Below are 19403 nucleotides of genomic sequence, written 5' to 3'. Positions count from 1 at the left end.
TGGATCTTTTCCAGTCTATGCATCTTGATTTTACAATTACACTGCTGCTTTATATAGATCTCATTTAGTTCTTGATGGACTACAGACATCCTGCTTGCTAGCCTATTATCTAGCTTCTTAACAGTTGCACTTGAAACCATTATTTCAGATGCACAAATATAGCAGTTAATTCAACTCTTTCTCCAAATAAAGTTTTAACCTACCCTTTCTAAAACTACTTATTCTAAATACTTGAGAAACATTTTCTAATTAAAGAAAATAAAATACTTTAAGAACTGGACAGGAAGAGACAAATAGGCCGAAAAATATCTGTAGATACCTGTATATCTACAGATATCTTTAGCACGTCAAACTGAAAGGTCCCTCAAATCCAATGCCTGCACAAAAAGGGACAAAAAAGAAAACAAAAACAAACAAAAAAAAACACACAGCCAAACATAACATAGCTCTAATTTTTGAGAATTTCTTCTGTGGCTGGAATTTACTGTCTACCTGTTGGAGTTTCAAGAGATAAAACCAATAACCTTAAGCTAGAAAGTCACTGACATAGGTTCAACCAGAAGACAGGTCATAAGTTTTGTTTTCTGAACCACATTGAACCAAGCATTCTGTTTACAAGAATTGTGATCTCATTTCTGTTTGACAGGAGAAAGCAGATACCAACACGAGTAGTTTTTGAATTAGTTTTCAAACCAAAATAATAAATTATGCTAACTATACCATCCAAATTTATTTTGTGAAACATCCTATTGTTCCAAAATGCCAAGGGTTAATAGCAGCTGTACAAGAGGTTATGAGAATCTTCATATAACGTAAGTTTAGGCTGTAAAGAATCATTTGATATGAATTTTTCAATAAGAAATATGGCCATTTGTGAAAGGAACATTTATTAAGATGTTGCTTACAACCACAAAACCAAAGTGACCTCATCCTCCTGAGGAACACGTTAGGTATCACCTTAATGACACACATCACTGATGCAATTGCACTAATGGATGTAATTCCCATTAAATAAGAAGGAAATAAGGAATGGGAGATAAAGGTAGCCCTCAAATGAATACTTATCAAAGAATAACAACTACTTTTATGCTAGTTCATATCAGCTGCCACCTTCATCTACTGGTTATAACTAGGTACAACCATACCCCACCCCTTGTTTTTTCCTAGAGTAACCAAAGGTTTTAATAATAAATAATGAACATTTAAAAAAAAAAAAAAGAGCTTACATGAAGTCAAAAGATTTTTATTTTTTTTTTAATTTTTCTGGAGAAAGCAGAGGATGAACTGCAGTATTATTCTTTGACGGTGGAAAAAAAAAAAAGGCTTTAGTGTCAATCCTCAATAAAGTTACCTGGTCTACCTCTGCCCTCTGGTAACCAGCCAAAAATGACTAACAGAAGATTTAAACAAGAACGCATACTATGAAGTACTTTATTTCATAACTCTGAACCAAGTTGCAGAAGACCACTACAGCAGATGAGACGAGGAAAACAGTCTCAAAAGTCTTACAACTTCATTCACTGAGAATACTGAATTCATATCCCAGTAGCAGAGCATCACTCTGTTTCTGCCTTGTACTTTTAAAGAGTAAAATTAAAATCCAAATTAAAATTAAATCCAAATTAAATCAATTTTTTGTTTGAACATTGTTTCATTGTTGCCTGAAGTGGTTTGGAAACATCTCCCAGTATATTCTGGAGCAGTCATTCATAACTGAAGGCTCAGGAGCATGGCTACTTCTACAACACAGCTCTATCATATATGGAGCTCCACAGTGAAGAATAAACTATCATTTCTAAAACCTTTTTTTCTTTCATTAAAAAAAAAAAAAAAAACACAACAACAACACTGGAATCTTTGGTACCACCAGCCTTTTTCTGGTGCACAGCCAGTAGTACATTCAGTGTTACAGACCAAATGAGTCAAATCACAAGTCTTGCCTTATTGTTTCTGAAATTACGAATTTTATATCCATCAGCTTCAACAACATCAAATATGGACTATCTTAGAGCCCTGTAGTGGATTCACATGCCAACGTTTTGGTAGTGGGGGGCTTCAGGGGTGGCTTCTGTGAGAAGAATCCAGTAGCTGCCCCATGTTAGATAAGGGCCAGTTTCAGCCAGCTCCAAAGGGACGTGTTGCTGGCCAGAGAGAAGCCAATAAGGAAGGTTGTTGAGGTCTCTGTGACACCATGTTTAAGAAACGGAAAAAACTTCCAGACAACTACCACTGGGAGAGTGAGGCATGAGAACCAGCCCTGCAGCCCCCCAGCTCAGTGCAGCAGGAGGGCAGGAGGTGCTCCAGGCACGCAGCAGCAGTTCCCCTGCGGCCTGTGGAGAGGCCCCTGGTGGAGCAGGCTGTCCTCCTGCAGCCCATGGGTCCCACATGGAGCAGATCTCCATGCTGCAGCCCGTGGAGGAGCCCCGGTGGAGCAGGTGGATGTGGCCTGGAGGAGGCTGCGGCCCATGGAGAGCCTCCGCAGGAGCAGGCCCTGGGCCAGAGCTGCAGCCCATGGAGAGGAGCCCACACAGGAGCAGGGGGTCTGGGGGGAGCTGCTGCCCGTGGGAGACCCATGCTGGAGCAGTTTGCTCCTGGGGGATGGACCCCATGGTACGGAGCCATGTGGGAGCAGTTCTTGAAGAGCTGCTGCCTGTGGGCAGCCCCCACAGGATCAGTTCAGGAAGGACAGCATCCCGTGGGAGGGACCCCACATGGAGCAGGGGCAGAGAGTGACCATGAAGGAGTGCTAGATGAGAAAGCATTGACTGACCACAACCCCTATCCCCCTGTGTCTATTGGGGGGGACAAGTTGGGAGGAGGGAGAAGTTCGTTTGCCTTTAGTTTCTCACTGTTCTAGTTTGATAGTGATAGGCAATAAATTATATTAATTTACCGACATTGAGTCTGTTCTGCCCAAGACAGTAATTCTTGGGTGATCTCCCTGTTGTTATCTCAACCCTTGAGCCCTTCCCATCATATTTTTACACCCCTTTTCCTTTGAGGAGTGGAAGTGAGAGAGTGGTTGTGGTAGAGTTCTGCTGCCCAGCAGGGTAAAACTACCACAGAGCCTACCAACAGAAACTAGGGTATTTTTCAAATACAAGAAGAGTATTACGTACTCCTTTCATCTACATCTCAGGATTTTAATCTTGATCATCTTTCCAAAGGCAGGATAAAGGAATTATGAGAACAGTATCATACATTTTGTAATGAGGAAGTATTAATACCAGCTGTGAATGTATAGTTAAAGAAGTGAAATACCAGAACCTATTTTTCTTTTTTCCTTTTCATAAAATAAGGATTCAAATACTTTTCCCCCCATTGCGACTTAAAAATGTTTATGAAAATATAAGATTGAACATGATTATGTATCATCTGACTTAACAGAATAATGGTTTCTCAACCTAATAAGGTGAACAGTAAAAACATAGTTGAAGTTCCCATCTCATTCTTTGATTTAAACCTGAACCTAAAACCGATACATTGTCACACTCTGGGGAAAGAAATAGAAAATTAATCTTCCATTGCTGTTATGCCTCTGTTAGCAGCAGGATATGAGGTCACACTGCTGCCTCAAAAACAATCGCTCAGCCTCCTTCACCAAGTGCTGCATTCCTGCAGAGTATGAACAGCTTGTCTATGAAAGAAACTCTGGAAGCAATGGCTCTATAAATGCCTGGCCTGTGCTGTTAATAAGGTACAACAGCTGGCAAAAGGTTCTGCAGATGACTAAAGGCTATTGAACAGTAGTTTTCCAGCTTTTTAAAATTGTTCTCTCCCCCACCTTTCCCTTAGAGTTCACCCACAGACAGGAACAGATACAGAGAGAACCGTAAGTTCTCAGGCTGCAAGGTGCAAGATATAAAAACAAGGATTTAATGCCTACTTTCCTCCCTGCTGTCATCCTACAAGATGCAGGATATTGGGGGGGGGGGAGGTGTCCATAGGAACCTGCAAAGCAAATACTGCAGCTACTGGCTCACTAACAAGGCTGGGTAGCACTTGAATACCACTGTTAAAACCACCCTCAAAATTACTTCTATTTCTTCTGCAAGGTACACAGTATGTCTATTTTATCAAGCCGCTTCTGTGAAAGGCCCGTAGGGAGGCCCAGAACAGCAGCTGTGACCGTGTTAGACTTACATAGCCCAAGTTCCTCCTTCTTCCTTTAAAAGGTTTCCACTTATCACCCTCACTGCAGCAGAAGTTAGAGGTCTGTGCAGCTGGTAAACAGTCTAATATTGGCAATTTCCAACACCATCACTAAAACTTTTAGCTGCTAGGACTTAACAGCACATCTTGCAGACCATGTCAAAGAGTAAACAGGAATAGATAAGAACATGAAATCACCAAACCTGATTTCTCCCCACAGCCAAGAAAATAGGTGTTTTGTTTTGTTTTTTTTGACATCTGAACCAACACAAAAGCAACGATAAATACAACACAAAAGCCTTACAACAAGACTTTTATGTCTAAGAAGGACATAAAGGAACACAAACTTACATAATTCTAGAAAAATAATAAAACTTTGCTTTTTGTAAATCAACACCCAGGCTTCCCTTCCTGTCCACCAACCTGAGAGCTGGTCCAGGCTTCCCAGCCGTCAGTGCCAATGGCTAGTATTTTCCTTTCTCAAGTTTCTAGTCTTCATGCAGTTCCTTCTCTGTTTGTTCCCAGACTCTCAAATCAAACTGATTCTCAGATGAACCATTTTGGTCCAATTCCACAAATATCACTTTCCCACTACTCTAATTAAAAAATAAATAAGTAAATTAAAAAAAAAAAAAGAAATCCCCTCCCCTCCAATTCCAAATTTCAAACCTCTTCTCCAGAGCTGTCAGACTCCCACCTAATCCCCTAATGAATCCCTTTAGCACTTTTCTATCTGCAAGGAGAAACCAAGGAAGCTTTGTGCCTCACAGTCTGGTCTTTAAGAAAGAGATGTTACATTTCTAGATCAATTTAAAGGATATAATTGTATAAGCACAATTTAATAATTATGAGTCATTGTGGATATAGAAAAAGTAAATCATGTTAGAGAAATCTGGTTACTTCTAAAAAACATTATCGGCCTAGATAAACCAAGAAGCTTGACATAGCTGGATTTTTAAAAAGGTTCAGAGGAAATTCAGAATGATGGATCGTTGTTATCATTAAAACATTTTCCATGTGAGTGGAGTAAGTTTTTGTTAAAAATAGGCTTCAAACTTTTCTCCAATGTCAAGCACTTGTGACTCTGTTCACATCTGAAGGTCAGTTTTCTTAAATCTAACTCTTTCCAGTCCTTGGCCTTTTTTGTTTGTTTGTTGTTTTTTTTTTTTTTTTTTTTTTTGGGGGGGGGGGGGGAAGAACCTTCTTTTTCCTACAGAACTGTAATAACTTCAGTGAACTCCACATCTGATGCAGTTGTCTGCCTTCAGGGATCAGCAGTACTAACATACTAATCATTACTCAGAAAGACAGCAGATTGGAAGGAAAACAGAAAGGCAGCTGCTGAGAAGCAAAGTCCCACGGGGTTGTAGATTAACACCAGCAGATTTTCATATTTTATTCAGTGGTCTAGATAAAGCTATAATAAGTCAGATCATTAAATTTGCAGATGATACTAAAATAAGGGGAGTATTTAAGACTCGGAGGAATATAAGTATAATACTGACGTTAACAAAACAGGATCAGATGTGAGATAGGAAATTAAATGAGTATTCATTTAAAGTAAGGAAAAGTGACACTCTTCAGTAAAAATAAGGCCCAGGATACATACTGAGACAACTTAAGCTATACTGAATTAATATGCACAGAGAGTTACAAGTTCTATTTTTATTACCATTCACATGCATAGTCTTAGATGATAGTAACAATACATGGTCCCTACTCTAAACGGATAAAGGATTAATGCAGATAAAATAACAGTCACATAACACAGTAAGCCTAGATGCATATTCCAACAAGTATATTATATTCCAGCATATTCCAACAAATGCTCCAGAGGACTGTAGCCCCCAATCAGTCTTTAGCAAGATTCACATGAATGACTGTGGACACTATTACCACCATCTGTGGCTTTCTAGTAATACCCCCTCTGTAAATTTGTTTTTGGTTGCAGGCTACATCAAAATTCTACAGATAATTCTTGAGAGCATAAGTCCTCAGAATGAATATATATATATATATATATATATATATATATATATATATACACTCTTCATACAAGATATATGAACAACTTATTTCTAAGAAAAGAGAAAACCACCAAATCTTTAAACCTCTCTCAACATTGCATAAGAATCGCAGAATCATCTAGGTTGGAAGAGACCTCCAAGATCACCCAGTCCAACCTCTGACCTAACACTAACAAGTCCTCCACTAAACCATATCACTAAGCTCAACATCTAAACGTCTTTTAAAGACCTCCAGGGACGGTGACTCAACCACTTCCCTCGGCAGCCCATTCCAATGCCTAACAACCCTTTCGGTAAAGAAATTCTTCCTAATATCCATTCTAAACCTCCCCTGGTGCAACTTTAGCCCATTCCCCCTTGTCCTGTCACCAGGCACATGGGAGAATAGACCAACCCCTACGTCGCTACAGCATCCTTTAAGGTACCTATAGAGAGCGATAAGGTCGCCCCTGAGCCTCCTCTTCTCCAGGCTGAACAATCCCAGCTCCCTCAGCCGCTCCTCGTAAGACTTGTTCTCCAGACCCCTCACCAGCTTCGTTGCCCTTCTCTGGACTCTCTTGAGCACCTCAACATCCTTCTTGTAGGAAGGGGCCCAAAACCGAACACAGTATTCGAGGTGCGGCCTCACCAGAGCCGAGTACAGGGGGACAATCACTTCCCTAGACCTGCTGGCCTCACTGCTTCTTATACAAGACAGGATGCTGTTGGCCTTCTTGGCCACCTGGGCACACTGCTGGCTCATATTCAGCCAACTATCAACCAGTACTCCCAGGTCCTCCTCTGCCAGGCAGCTTTCCAACCACTCATCTCCCAGCCTGTAGCTCTGCTTGGGGTTGTTGTGCCGCAGGTGCAGGACCCAGCACTTGGCCTTGTTGAACTTCATACAGATGACTTTAGCTCTAGTTCAGGACCTTAGCTCTAGTTCACTCAAACACAAAAAATGAAAAGAAAATCCCACACCACTAGAAACAGCAAAATCATTTTGCTTACATAACAACAAAAGTAAAAGCCAAAATTGTCTTCTATTAATACTGTTACAATAGCATATCATAATACCTACCTACAGAGTAGATTTATTTTTTTTTTCTATTACACCAGTAAAAAGCCTAGAAGAGAGAGAGATTCATAGGTTCAAACCCCTCAGTTCACCTTGGAACAAAAGCAATCTTTAATATTGAGGACAACAGGTTCCCCAGCTGCTCTCAGTTTATCCAAGTTCCTTCACCTAGCCCATTGATAGTCCCAATTAGGAACAAGTGCCCAGGTGTAGAGCCTTAGACTTTTTGTTTTTTACAATTTTAAGAAAGAAATGGGAAGGAAAAACAACAGCACTGTTAACAGAGAGATATTGCCAAGGTCATGTGATTCATTTATCTAGGAGCTTAGCAACAACAGAAATCTGTGAAATACTGTAATAGTAATAAGCAAATGGATTAATGCAGCATCAAACAACATCTTGAAGGAGATCAAAGTAGTAAATAAAGTGAAACAGAGTGACAAGAATAAGAATAGGTTATTCAGTTTCTTGACAGTAAGAAACACTGCATGAATTGCAAATATCACATATCTTAGAGCAACATAAGCAAAGAGAAGGGAAAGAAAAGGAAAACTAGCAAAGTTTTTCCTAAACTAATATGAATTAAAATAAATTTCCATTTCTTCTTCAGTGAAACATCTTTGTTGGTGTCTTTCTTAAACAAATGACAAGAACTCTGATGTTTGTAAATAACATTATTCTGAAGTACTTAAACAAAACATAGAACAGTTACAGAATATAATGAGTTACTATTTAATATTCCCCGAAAACTAAATAATTCATCTAGCCCACACTGCAGGAAAAAAAAAAAAAAAAAGGAAAACAGTGAATCATACTGGTAAGCAAGCTTTCTGATTTCAGTTTAGAACACACAATTTGATATGTTTGTGAAAAGAATGCATCACAGTAAGTGTATCAACATAAATCAATTCAGGAGTGATATATAAAGCATTACACCACATAAATAAAGCCCACAGTCTGTGATGTGAGCAGAATAGATTCTGCTATAATATCACAAGTGCTGAGTACTCAAGGCAAAGCCTCAGTTAAATACAAATTTATCACAGAATAAAACAGTTATGAGCATGGTAGGTGTGAGGATGCCAGAATCACTTGTATTTGGTATATATGGGTATATCATCCTTCAGTTGTATCTCATTGCTGAAAGCACCAAATTCCATCTGCAAAAAAATTTTCAATATCAAGGTCATATTCCATATGAACGTATACAAGTGACAACATTGAAGCATTTAATTTAGAAACACTATTTCCCATGTAATCATGTAATGTCTCAGAAACAATAAATACATGCTAATGGCTACTTCTTAGTAGCAGCTACCGTGGAAGTCAAGAGAGACCCCAAACCTGAAATTTTAATCTCACCCCACTTTTATCTTCAGTGATACTGCCTCCATCAGTGCTCCTGTCCAACATACACACAATTGAGTTCAAAATTCCTGTTCTCTCTCATTTTGGTTTGCTTCAAATATGGAATAAGACCTTCAGGTTTTCTGCACTGAGTGATACCCAGTCCAAGTGAGCTTTTGTTCAGCTGAATAATTCTAATTTTCTGCTTTCAAGAATTGATGAGAAAGTAAGTACATATTTCATTTTTTCTCTCAATTTGTATTGTAAAATGGCACAAAATGCTGAAAATACTCTGTTCTGGACTAGAGGGAAAAGAAACTCTGATATTACAGGCAACTAATTATACTAGTAAGCAATTCCCAAACCTATACATTCAAATTTTCATTCTAGATTTATCAATGACTGATTTATCCATTGTACCTGTGTGCCTCTCAGTCATGTCCTAACCACACACCAGCACAAGACATGGCTTTCTCCTCTTCTTCTGTCCTCTGTCTCTATGGAGAAGAAAACCAGGTACACTGGCCTGAAAGCAACATTTCCTGCATCCCCAGTCTGAACAAGAATAATTAGAGTCTGTTAATTGCAGCTACCTCAGAATCTACAGATATGGATATACAGTTGTATTGTATCTTAGTTTTCACTTTGCTTCTTTGAGAGACGAATCATTTTGTAGTCTCAGAATAGCCTCGTTGCCTTCTTCTGAGTGTAGATGATTTGAACTGTACATAGTATTATGGTATTATGGACAGGATCTCATCAATGTCTAATAAAAATAGAATTAATGCTGTTTAATCTGAACAGGGAATTTCTGACTTAATACCTTCCTGAATAAGTCCTTTCTCATTTACAGCCCTTTAGAGACCCCTGAAGCTGACTAGCAAGCTCAGGTCTTGATCATTTGTGTTTTGAATTAACAGCAGATTTTTGTCGTTAGTCCTTCAGTGAATGGCATCAAAGTTCATATTATTAAATTTCAGCTATTCTATTTGTTAAGATTATATCCTTTTCTGTCTGTCTTTCATCTTTACCAGCTAATTTTCATTTGTGCACTCAAATATTGTGTGCCAAGGTAATTAGAGAAAACTTAAATAATATTAGCCCCAAGACTGAATTCTGAGGAGTTCTGCTACTAAATCATGGCTTTCTTTTTGTCAGTACCTAAGAAGATCAGAACATGTACACTGAGACCAGAATTCCCCTTCTACTGTAGTTGCTTAGGAAAAGTACAAGATTTTTGTGTTGAATAGCCCATGATAGATTTTTTTTTTTTTATTCTATAAATTCATCCATAAATCCAAAATAATTTTACTCATTTTTTTATTTATAAAATTTTGTAGCAGTAAACTTCACAGTTATGTCAAGTGAAATAGTACTCCATTTTCCTTTGAATCTAAGTTTATAACTTTATTTGATGTTACCTGAATTTTCCAATATTAAGAAAGTTAATAATTATCCCCTGTTGATGTCCTTTCTACTTGCAATTTCACAGAACACAATAGTCACATCATATTACAGAGCACAATCATATTTCCTTTCAGCAGGCTTTTCTTGATGCTGTGTATTTAGTCATCCATTTTGTGTGTTTCTTTATATGCCTTACAATTCCTGCATTTATCATAATCTCTCCCAGTTTGGCTAACAATTTCATATGTGACATCATATAAAATTGTTTGTTATAGGATTGATAGTAGAGATGTATTATGTTTTTCTTGTGTAAGCAATCAGTTACTCCATGTAGATATGGTAGCAATTATCCTGACATTTTCACTTTGGTTAAGCACACCAAGTTTTATTCTACTTCCTCTTTAGCCTCCACATTTTTAATTTTTCTTTCTCTTTTTTTTTTTCAACACTTTTGAATTCTATTGAGGTCAGGATAACGAGCATCAAATTAATTCAATCATATTCTCCTTTTATTTAATAGAAATATAGTGTTTGTTGTTTTCCAGTGTTGAAAGCATCCTTATTCCTTCATTATTTTGGAACAGAGAATAATGGGTGTCCAAAGGTGAACTCATTAAACATTCTTACTTTTGCTTCCAAGTTGTTATTTCCTTTTTCATATATTCAAACTCATGAACCATCCTCATTTTGCTTTTATGTTCTACATTTTCTTTTTAATTTAAAATTTAAACAAAACATTCATTTGGATTTCTAGACATACATTTTGAATTTATTATTCCATTCCTTTTGCAACTTCTGAACTCAACATTTTGCAGCTCTCAACTGATCCTTTCTCACGTCTGACTTCCTAGACAAAGTTATTTTTCCCATTCCTTTTAGATTTTCTCCTAGTGTATGATTATTCATCAGTTTTCCTGTGTGTATATGTTCTTCCCTAGATTGTAGATTACACGTAATTTTTTCATTTTTGCTTTAAAGACATTTTAACCATTCTTTGCCTCCTATCTGAGACATAAACAGTTTCTGAGTATAGCTGAGATCACCAAGATAAAGCTTCCTTAATTTATAAATATAAAACCGAATCATTAAATACAAAGTCCATTCCATATTTTCATAATGGCAGTTTAAGTTGTTCAGTTACTGTACTATGAAGATAGAAAGACACTGAAACAGGACAGGCTGCAGCACATCTGGTTGTATGACCTGTTTAGGAGGGATCATTACTTTGAGTGCAGTACCTTTCTAAAACATTGCATCAAAGTTGATCTGCCGTGTCAAAGCCAACATGCTATCCCTGCAGCCCAAAATACTGGGGAAATTGGGAAAACACTGGGAAAACAAGCAGCTAGGTGACTCTGTATGGAGCTGAGGTCCACCACACCTGAGAATAACACCTGTGGATTTAACAAGACAAGACAGACTGCGGCATTATTTCTCTGCCCTGTGCTCTCAGGCCACAATGTTAGAGCAGGTCCAGAGGAGTGCCACAAAGGTGATCAGAGGGCTGGAGCACCTCTCCTATGAAGACGGGCTGAGAGAGCTGGGGTTGTTCAGAGAAAAGACTCCAGGGAGACCTTATAGTAGCCTTCCAGTGTCTAAAGGGGGCCTACAGGAAAGCTGTGGAGGGACTCTTTATCAGGGAGTGTAGTGACAGGACAAGATGGAGTGGTTTTACACTGAAAGAGGTGTGATGTTTTTACCAATAGGCAGCTAAACTCCACCACAACCACTCACTCCCCATCCTCAAAGAGGGGGAGAATTCTGGGGTGCATTCGAAAGAGTGTTACCAGCAGGCCAGGGGAGGTGATCCTGCCCCTCTACTCAGCCCTGGTGAGGCCACACCTGGAGTATTGTGTCCAGTTCTGGGCTCCCCATTACAAGAGGGACATGGAACTACTGGAGCAACTCCAGAGGAGGGATACAAAGATGATTAGAGGACTGGAGCACCTGTCATATGAGGACAGGCTGAGAGAACTGGGCCTGGAAAAGAGAAGACTGAGGGGAGACCTCATCAATGTGTACAAATATTTGAGGGGAGGGTGTCAAGAGGATGGAGCCAGTCTCTTTTCAGTTGTTTCCAGCAGCAGGGGAGGCAACAGGCACAAACTGAAGCACAGGAAGTTCCAGCTGAATATGAGGGGGCACTTCTTTACTGTGAGGGTGACAGAGCACTGGCACAGGCTGCCCAGGGAGGTCATGGAGTCTCCTTCCCTGGAGATATTCAAAATCCACCTGGATGCCATCCTGCACAATGTGCTCTAGGTGATCCTGCTCAGCAGGGGGTTTGGACCAGATGATCTTCAGAGATCCCTTCCAACCTCAGCCATTCTGTGATTCTGAGAAACTATGAAGAAAAAGGACTCAACGTTTGAGATAAGGAAAGGGAGATCACTCACTCACAAAATACTGTCTTGGGCAAAACAGATTCAATGTAGGTAAATTAATATAATTTATTGCCTATCACTATCAAACTAGAACAGTGAGAAACTAAAAGCAAACTAAACACCCTCCTCCCCAATCTTGTCCCCCAGGTAGGCACAGGGGGATAGGGGTTGTTGTCAGTCCATAATGCTTTTCATCTGCCATTCCTTCACGGCCACTCTCTGCCCCTGCTCCATGTGGGGTCCCTCCCACGGGATGCCGTCCTTCCTGAACTGATCCTGCAGGGGCTGCCCACAGGCAGCAGCTCTTCAAGAACTGCTCCCACATGGCTCTGTACTACGGGGTCCATCCCCCAGGAGCAAACTGCTCCAGCATGGGTCTCCCATGGGCAGCAGCTCCCCCCAGACCCCCTGCTCCTGTGAGGGCTCCTCTCCATGGGCTGCAGCTCTGGCCCAGGGCCTGCTCCTGCGGAGGCTCTCCATGGGCCGCAGCCTCCTCCAGGCCACATCCACCTGCTCCACCGGGGGCTCCTCCACGGGCTGCAGCGTGGAGATCTGCTCCATGTGGGACCCATGGGCTGCAGGGGGACAGCCTGCTCCACCAGGGGCCTCTCCACAGGCCGCAGGGGAACTGCTGCTGCGTGCCTGGAGCACCTGCTGTCCTGCTGCACTGACCTTGGTGTCTGCAGGGATGCTTCTCACACCTCGCTCTCCCAGCTGCTGTTGTCCAGAAGTTTTTTTCCCTTTCTGAACTTTGCTGTCCCAGAGACCCAAACGACATTGCTTACTGGTTGGGCTCTGGCCAGTGACAGGTCCCTTTTGGAATCAGCTGGAACTGGATTTTATCTAACTTGGGGCATCTTCTGGACTCTTCTCACATTGGTCACTCCTGTAGCTCCCTTGCTACCAACACCTGGCTAAGTGAATCCAGTCCAAGAGGGTAGGTTTAGATTAGATAGAAATTACTTGCTATTAGGGTGGTGAAGCACTGGAACAGGTTGCCCAGAGAAGCTGTGGATGCACTATCCCTGGAAGTGTTCAAGGCTAGGCTGGATGGGGCCCTAGGCAGCCTGATCTATTGGGTGGCATCCCTGCCTATGGAAGGGGGTTGGAAGCAGATGACCTTTAAGGTCCTTTCCAACCCAAGCAGTTCTATTATTCTGTGATGTTCCAAGAAGCTTATAAGCACAGCTTTGTACAAGTACAGACAGGAACATTTCTGAGCTTAATGCACCCAATTGTGTGATAAAAGAACAGTACTGAGAGGCTTAGGGACATGGTTTACTGGGTGACATTGGTAGTAGGGTGATGGTTGGACCAGATGATCTTGAAGGTCTTTTCCAACTTTAATGAGTCTATGATTCTATGATTCTATTCAGAGTCTGCTTAGGGATGGTCAGCCATATTAAATCGCCTGGCTATACCAAAAACACATATATAAAAGTCCTCTGTGGTGTCCCTACATACTGGGTATGTATTTGCTGGGTTCCCAGCACAGCACAGATTTTAGGGAGTTAGGTCTCATTTTAATTAAATAAATCTCTCCTTTAATGCTTAAATTTAGAGAAAGAAGCTTTTGTTTGTTTCTTCTCGTATTCTTTCCATGTATTCATTTCAACAATCAATGATCTTGAAAGCACTGTTAGATGGTCAAAAGTGATTCTGCATCATTTGCTCAGTGAACTGATGTCACTGAAACTGCTTATGCAGTCAAATGGATACAGTACCAAAACACAGGGTTATTCTTCTCTAGCAGCATTTGTATAGAACAGTCAAAATATACTGGCTAAAATACTTGATACTTTCCTGTACAGTCCTTTTACAGACTTTTTTAAGACACCAAATTATATGATAGAATTCCTATTAAATAAATGAAAGGTGAGATGAATTTGGATATATTTTCATTATAAAAAGTGTCTTTACAACGTCATTAATATTTTATTTCTCCCTCAGGCTCTGTAAATGCTGAATAAGAGTGGAGAACATAATGCTGGCTGTAAAAATTGAACATTTCTCACCCAGCAGCAGGAGAAATGATTATATTATTTCTATGAGAATAGTAACTGAAGATATTATCAGTTGCTTTATTTGGTATAAGAGAGGGTTTATACAGAGGCTTGAAAAATATGCAGTTCAGAAAATAGTCAACCTGAGGCTTTATCAAGTACTCTTGCACTGAGATCATTTGAGTCAATTATGTTTGCTATTGTAAAACCACATTTCATCTCTTCATTTCATAGTAGGATCCCTGCCTGACTAGCTCCCTGACTGACTTATTATCACAATGGATTCATTAAGGTGTAAGCCACAGGGAAACTACCAACTGAAGATGCACCAGGATAAATATGAGCAAAAACATATCCTAAGATATGTGAAACAACACCAGGAAGAAGGGAAACATAACTAAAACCTTTAATTGTTTGGGAAAATAATTTTCCTTTAAAAATTAGAATTAACTGAAATCAATTCATATGAGGAGAGGGGAAGGGAGGAGAGGGAAAGGAAGGGGAGAGGGAAACCAGCTACAAAACAAAACAAACAAAACAGCAAAATCTGTAATCTGAGACAGCAGAAAAATCTGCTGCTTCTTTAATCCTTTGAAATATTAAATTCTTTACCATGTCCCTGTGGAAAAGAAGAGATGAAAAAGGCCCCAAAGTCACAACCTCTAGCAAATAAACACATAACTTTAATATCAGGGTCTTCTCAGCATTATGGATGCGATGTCATGGAAAGGCATAGTCTGAGGAAAATAAGGCCTGTTTCTCTGGCACAAACAGTACAGAAACAGGCTGTCCTGGTGACTGCATGCCACTACATAATCTCCTTGTACATTGTGAATCTCCACATTTCTCTCAGAGGTTTTGTGAAATAGTGTTATGTAGTACTGCCTACTATTGACACCAGGGACTTCATTCTAGACTGTTCCCACAGTACATGTACATTTTAAAAATGTAAATACACTGGCTAATTTATTGTAATGTAAATACATTGGTCACAATGGTTTTACATTACATCCATTTTCACTCTGAAAACAGAACTGTATCAGTGACCACTGGTGCTATTGTGATGTACAAAGCCTCTGGAAAAGTCCAAGACCTTTGCCCCATACTGACAATATAATCCAGAGCTGTGAACATGGATTGCTTAGAAAAAAATTGAGCTGTTTTCATTATAAATACTGTGGATGTTTTTGTTACCCAACAGCACAGGCTTCAGTTGCTTGCCAAACCTTTGCTTTCTGTCTTAACTGCTATTGTACGCACTATTAGAGTTGGTCTTTCCCATGCTTTCAAAGTCTTGCATGTATCTACAATGGATTCAATAAAATTATGTATTTCTGAAAGAAACTTTGAAGTTACAGCTTTGGGTCATGACAGCTGGGTGAGTTTCTAAGCTCACCCATCATCAAAGAGAAAGAGGCATATTTTTGCCTTGAAACTAATGTGAACTCTTGCCCCTTTTATTCTTTTTTGCACTGGTATTTTCATTTTTGTATATGTTTTGATGACAGATATGTATCTGCTTTTGTTTTAACTGAAATTTTTAGTTGTCAAAAAAATTAGTTTTACTAATATAGCTTTGGATTTTATATTTTTTTCCAGAAGAATATTCTTCAAAGCTCCAATAGATGTCACTATCAAAATATAAAAGAGAGCTGGTTGTGTAATGTAAAGAGAAAGGCAGAAGGAAAGACTTACTCCCTGGACTGCTACAAATACCAACATGAGAGCAAAATTCATTAAGCTAGACATGGAATTGAGGAGCTGCCATCCAAACAGTTGCATGTCTTTTCATTCTTTAAACTCTCACTATTAGATCAATAATATCTATTGATTTCATAGAATATGATAGACTGAACCTACTGAGAGCCTGAGTTAGTAAGCACTTTCCTGTTTGCTTTTTGCTCTTTCCTGATTCAACTACAATGAAAGTCCTGTGTTTTCTTTAGCCCACTTTGTACATTACTGCAATATCTTTTAGAAGTGCTGTTTTTGCCTGTTATTTTGGATCATGTCTGGAGTAAGCTGTCTTTGAAGCTTTACTATGGCTTTTGGAATGACATGTCAAAATATGATGGTGTTCCTTAAAATAGATAAGTAAAGCTTATGAGTAAAACAGTTTCAGAGTTATTTGCCCAAGCTGCATAAATATTTCAACTTTTGTACAGAGCACAGAGATACTTTGCACTCTCTGTCTAAACCCTAAAATTCTTGGGGAAAAAGAAAAAAAAAACCACACAGCAACAACTTATTTTTGTGTGTGTGTGTGAATATTGAAACAGTTCATTGTTCTGAATCTCTTTTTAAACTGTTTGGAATAGTGTAGCAAAAACCTGTATAGTCACTCTTTCAGCTCTGCTACACAATGTTGAGATGACTGCACTAGCTCTACTGCCTTGGAAATCAAGCTACTTTAAAAAAAAAAAAAAATCGAGAATAGTTTGTAACCCTCTAATTCTTATGAATATATCTGTGAATAAGAGTCTTTCTGGCCTTAGGAAAAAAAAAAAAAAGGACTTTAAAAAAAAAGTCTTTATAGGCCCGTTGGTTGAATGCCTTTCTGATGAATTGGTAGGCCATTTTCACTGGTGTAAGTTTTGAAAACTGTACCACAAGATGTCAGTATCCAATGCAAACAGCTCCCATGTTCATGCCTGAAGGCGCTGTATGCTCTGCTTGTGAACCTTGTTCCAGTTGGGAGTTATTTTGAGTAACAAATATGTCCAAAATGTTACTAGTATATTTACAAGCAATTGGCTGAAGGACCAAAGAGACAAAAGCAGCTGAATAAGTTGATGAAAATGACTTGCCCATTACTTTTTTAGAAAGTTCTTTATCTGAAATCCTACATCTGTAAATTAATTTAGACTCAGACACTTGGACACTCAGACATTCTGCTAGTGACAAACATGTGGCTTCCGCTCCAGAGAACCTTTATATATTAATGCAAATATCTTTGCAATAAAATTCTGCCCTAACCAACAGAACTTCAAATATGCCACTACACTTACCTTTTAAACCATTTCTTACAGGGAGTTTGGCTGAACCACAGTTTAATGAGCTTAGGATGTGAGGCATTTGAATGAGACAAAAAGGACAACCAGCCAAACACAAAGGTCAGTAGAGCTACCCAATTTATATCAGCCAAGGATCAGGCTTTTCTTAGTACATCACTGTAGGAGTAGAACCATACTTCCGCTTCTTTCTCACCTGCATAAAAAAAGGGGGAGGGGGGAGTAGGGGAGGGTGGCAGTGGTAGTGGGTCAAAGACCAGCTTTGCTTTGGGCTAATGGGAACCTCCTGAAGATAAAAACATCAGCTCCTGCTGGAGACCACTAAGTATGAGCACACACACTCCAGCTAGCAGGGCTTCTTACCTCCAGAAATGACAGCACCTGAGCACATATAATCTAGAATTAGCTCTTACGGAACACAGCAAGGTGCTTTTTCATTTGTTTTTCACCTGCTGTTTCTTGTTAAGGGTGTTTCTCTTTTGTCTGTCATTAATCTTCTCTGATGTGTTACTAACAGCAGGAAATTTATCTGTAAGACTCCCTCCATCAGCTCATTAGAGCAAAGTAGACCTCAGATCCTCACACACAGTGCCTACACGGTTTACTTGGGTGACAGCCTCCAGAGATCTTGTAAAATGGGCAGCCAGAAAGCAAATAGAAATTGCACAGCATAATACTTCTTGACTTTTAAGAAAATCTTGCATGGGTAATCCATACCCAGGAATGTGAGGCTAGGGTTCTCAGCTTATCTGACTGTCCCCATTTATGTAATTTTCCTGTAGAAGGTGTAAGCAAGGCACCTTTCAAAGCATCCAGTGAGAAAAAGTAAAAGTCAGCAACATCCAATACTGATTGCCACAGCACAGCAAAATCATTAACATTATTCTATTGATCAGATCTTCTCAAACATTTGGAATTCAGAGTTTTATATAGCTTATAGCTCCATCCATAGCTCTGAAAAGCTGAGGAGGAAAAAGGTTGATGGGACATCCAATGCAAAGTTAAAAATATATATATATATTTTCTCCACACAAGCAAATTGCAGAAAGAATTAAATATATATATATATATATCTCAATTCTCTCTAATCAGAAGCTACTTTCTAGAGGAATAGAGTGCAAGAGGAACCCATGTAATATTATTATTTTGCACCTTTTTAACCTTTGTGTCTGCTGCATATGCAGTCAGTAATAACTTGCAGGTTATAACTGCAGTTACCCAGAAATACTAGAGAGTAGTCAAAAAAATATATGACTATGCCTCCTGGAAAACACAAAAATGTATTTACATATCCTATTCTGTGTGAATTCAGACATAAATCTCCACATTTTAGAGACCAAATATGTGTCTTCTAACCAGACATGCTCAAGGTCTCAGGCACTAATAATTCTGTTGCTCTGAAATCTCCCTAACAGGAAAATGGGTCTTATAGTTGAGTATTTTCCACAGAATATATTTAGACTACATAACTACATTTTCCATAAGTTCCAGAAAATCTTCCAGAAAAAACAAAAACATCCCAGTGCACATTTTTGGCAATTTTTACTGAGCTCAAACTGTGCAACTGAATTTGAAGTGTTGAGTTACTTTTACTAATATTAATAATACAGTGATCAATATTTTCTAGCTCTTATTAACAATACAACTGGTTATCAATGCTGTTTCCCCTTAAAATCTGACGGCAAGTCACCTCTGAATTTCTTCAACATACTGATAAAAATTAACAGTTACTTTTGGTTACGCTGCCTACAACTATACTATTTGTGGAACAGTATCTAGAGGAAATACTATTTTAACATTTTTTTCTTTCTGAAAAAAAAAAGAGAAAAAAAAAAGATTGTTTTAAATACTCTACCTCTGCATGTATCAGCCAGAAGCAATTTCTGCTGATGATTTACAAGCCCTGTATACGAACCTGCACACACATTCTGTTAAATAGGAGAATTATGGTAGGCAATGTACTCATAAAGCACTTTAAATTGACATTGTTTATATCAGTTTCATTGGCCAGTGCT

General features: G+C 39.1%; 1 long non-coding RNA gene across 1 annotated transcript in view; it reads right to left on the bottom strand.

The window, feature by feature from the left end:
• The window catches only part of LOC310895860, a 39876-nt gene extending 22454 nt beyond the window's left edge, over positions 1-17422 (bottom strand). The window contains exon 1 of the long non-coding RNA XR_014581005.1: positions 7240-17422. This is a non-coding gene — a long non-coding RNA (uncharacterized lncRNA). The remainder of the gene's footprint in view (positions 1-7239) is intronic.
• Between the last annotated feature and the right edge of the window lie 1981 nt (positions 17423-19403).

The sequence above is a fragment of the Anser anser genome (genome assembly GCF_964211835.1).
Source record: "Anser anser genome assembly, chromosome: 2".
Taxonomy (NCBI): domain Eukaryota; kingdom Metazoa; phylum Chordata; class Aves; order Anseriformes; family Anatidae; genus Anser; species Anser anser.
Note: the sequence above shows the minus strand (reverse complement) of the source record. Positions and strands in the feature narration are given on the sequence as shown.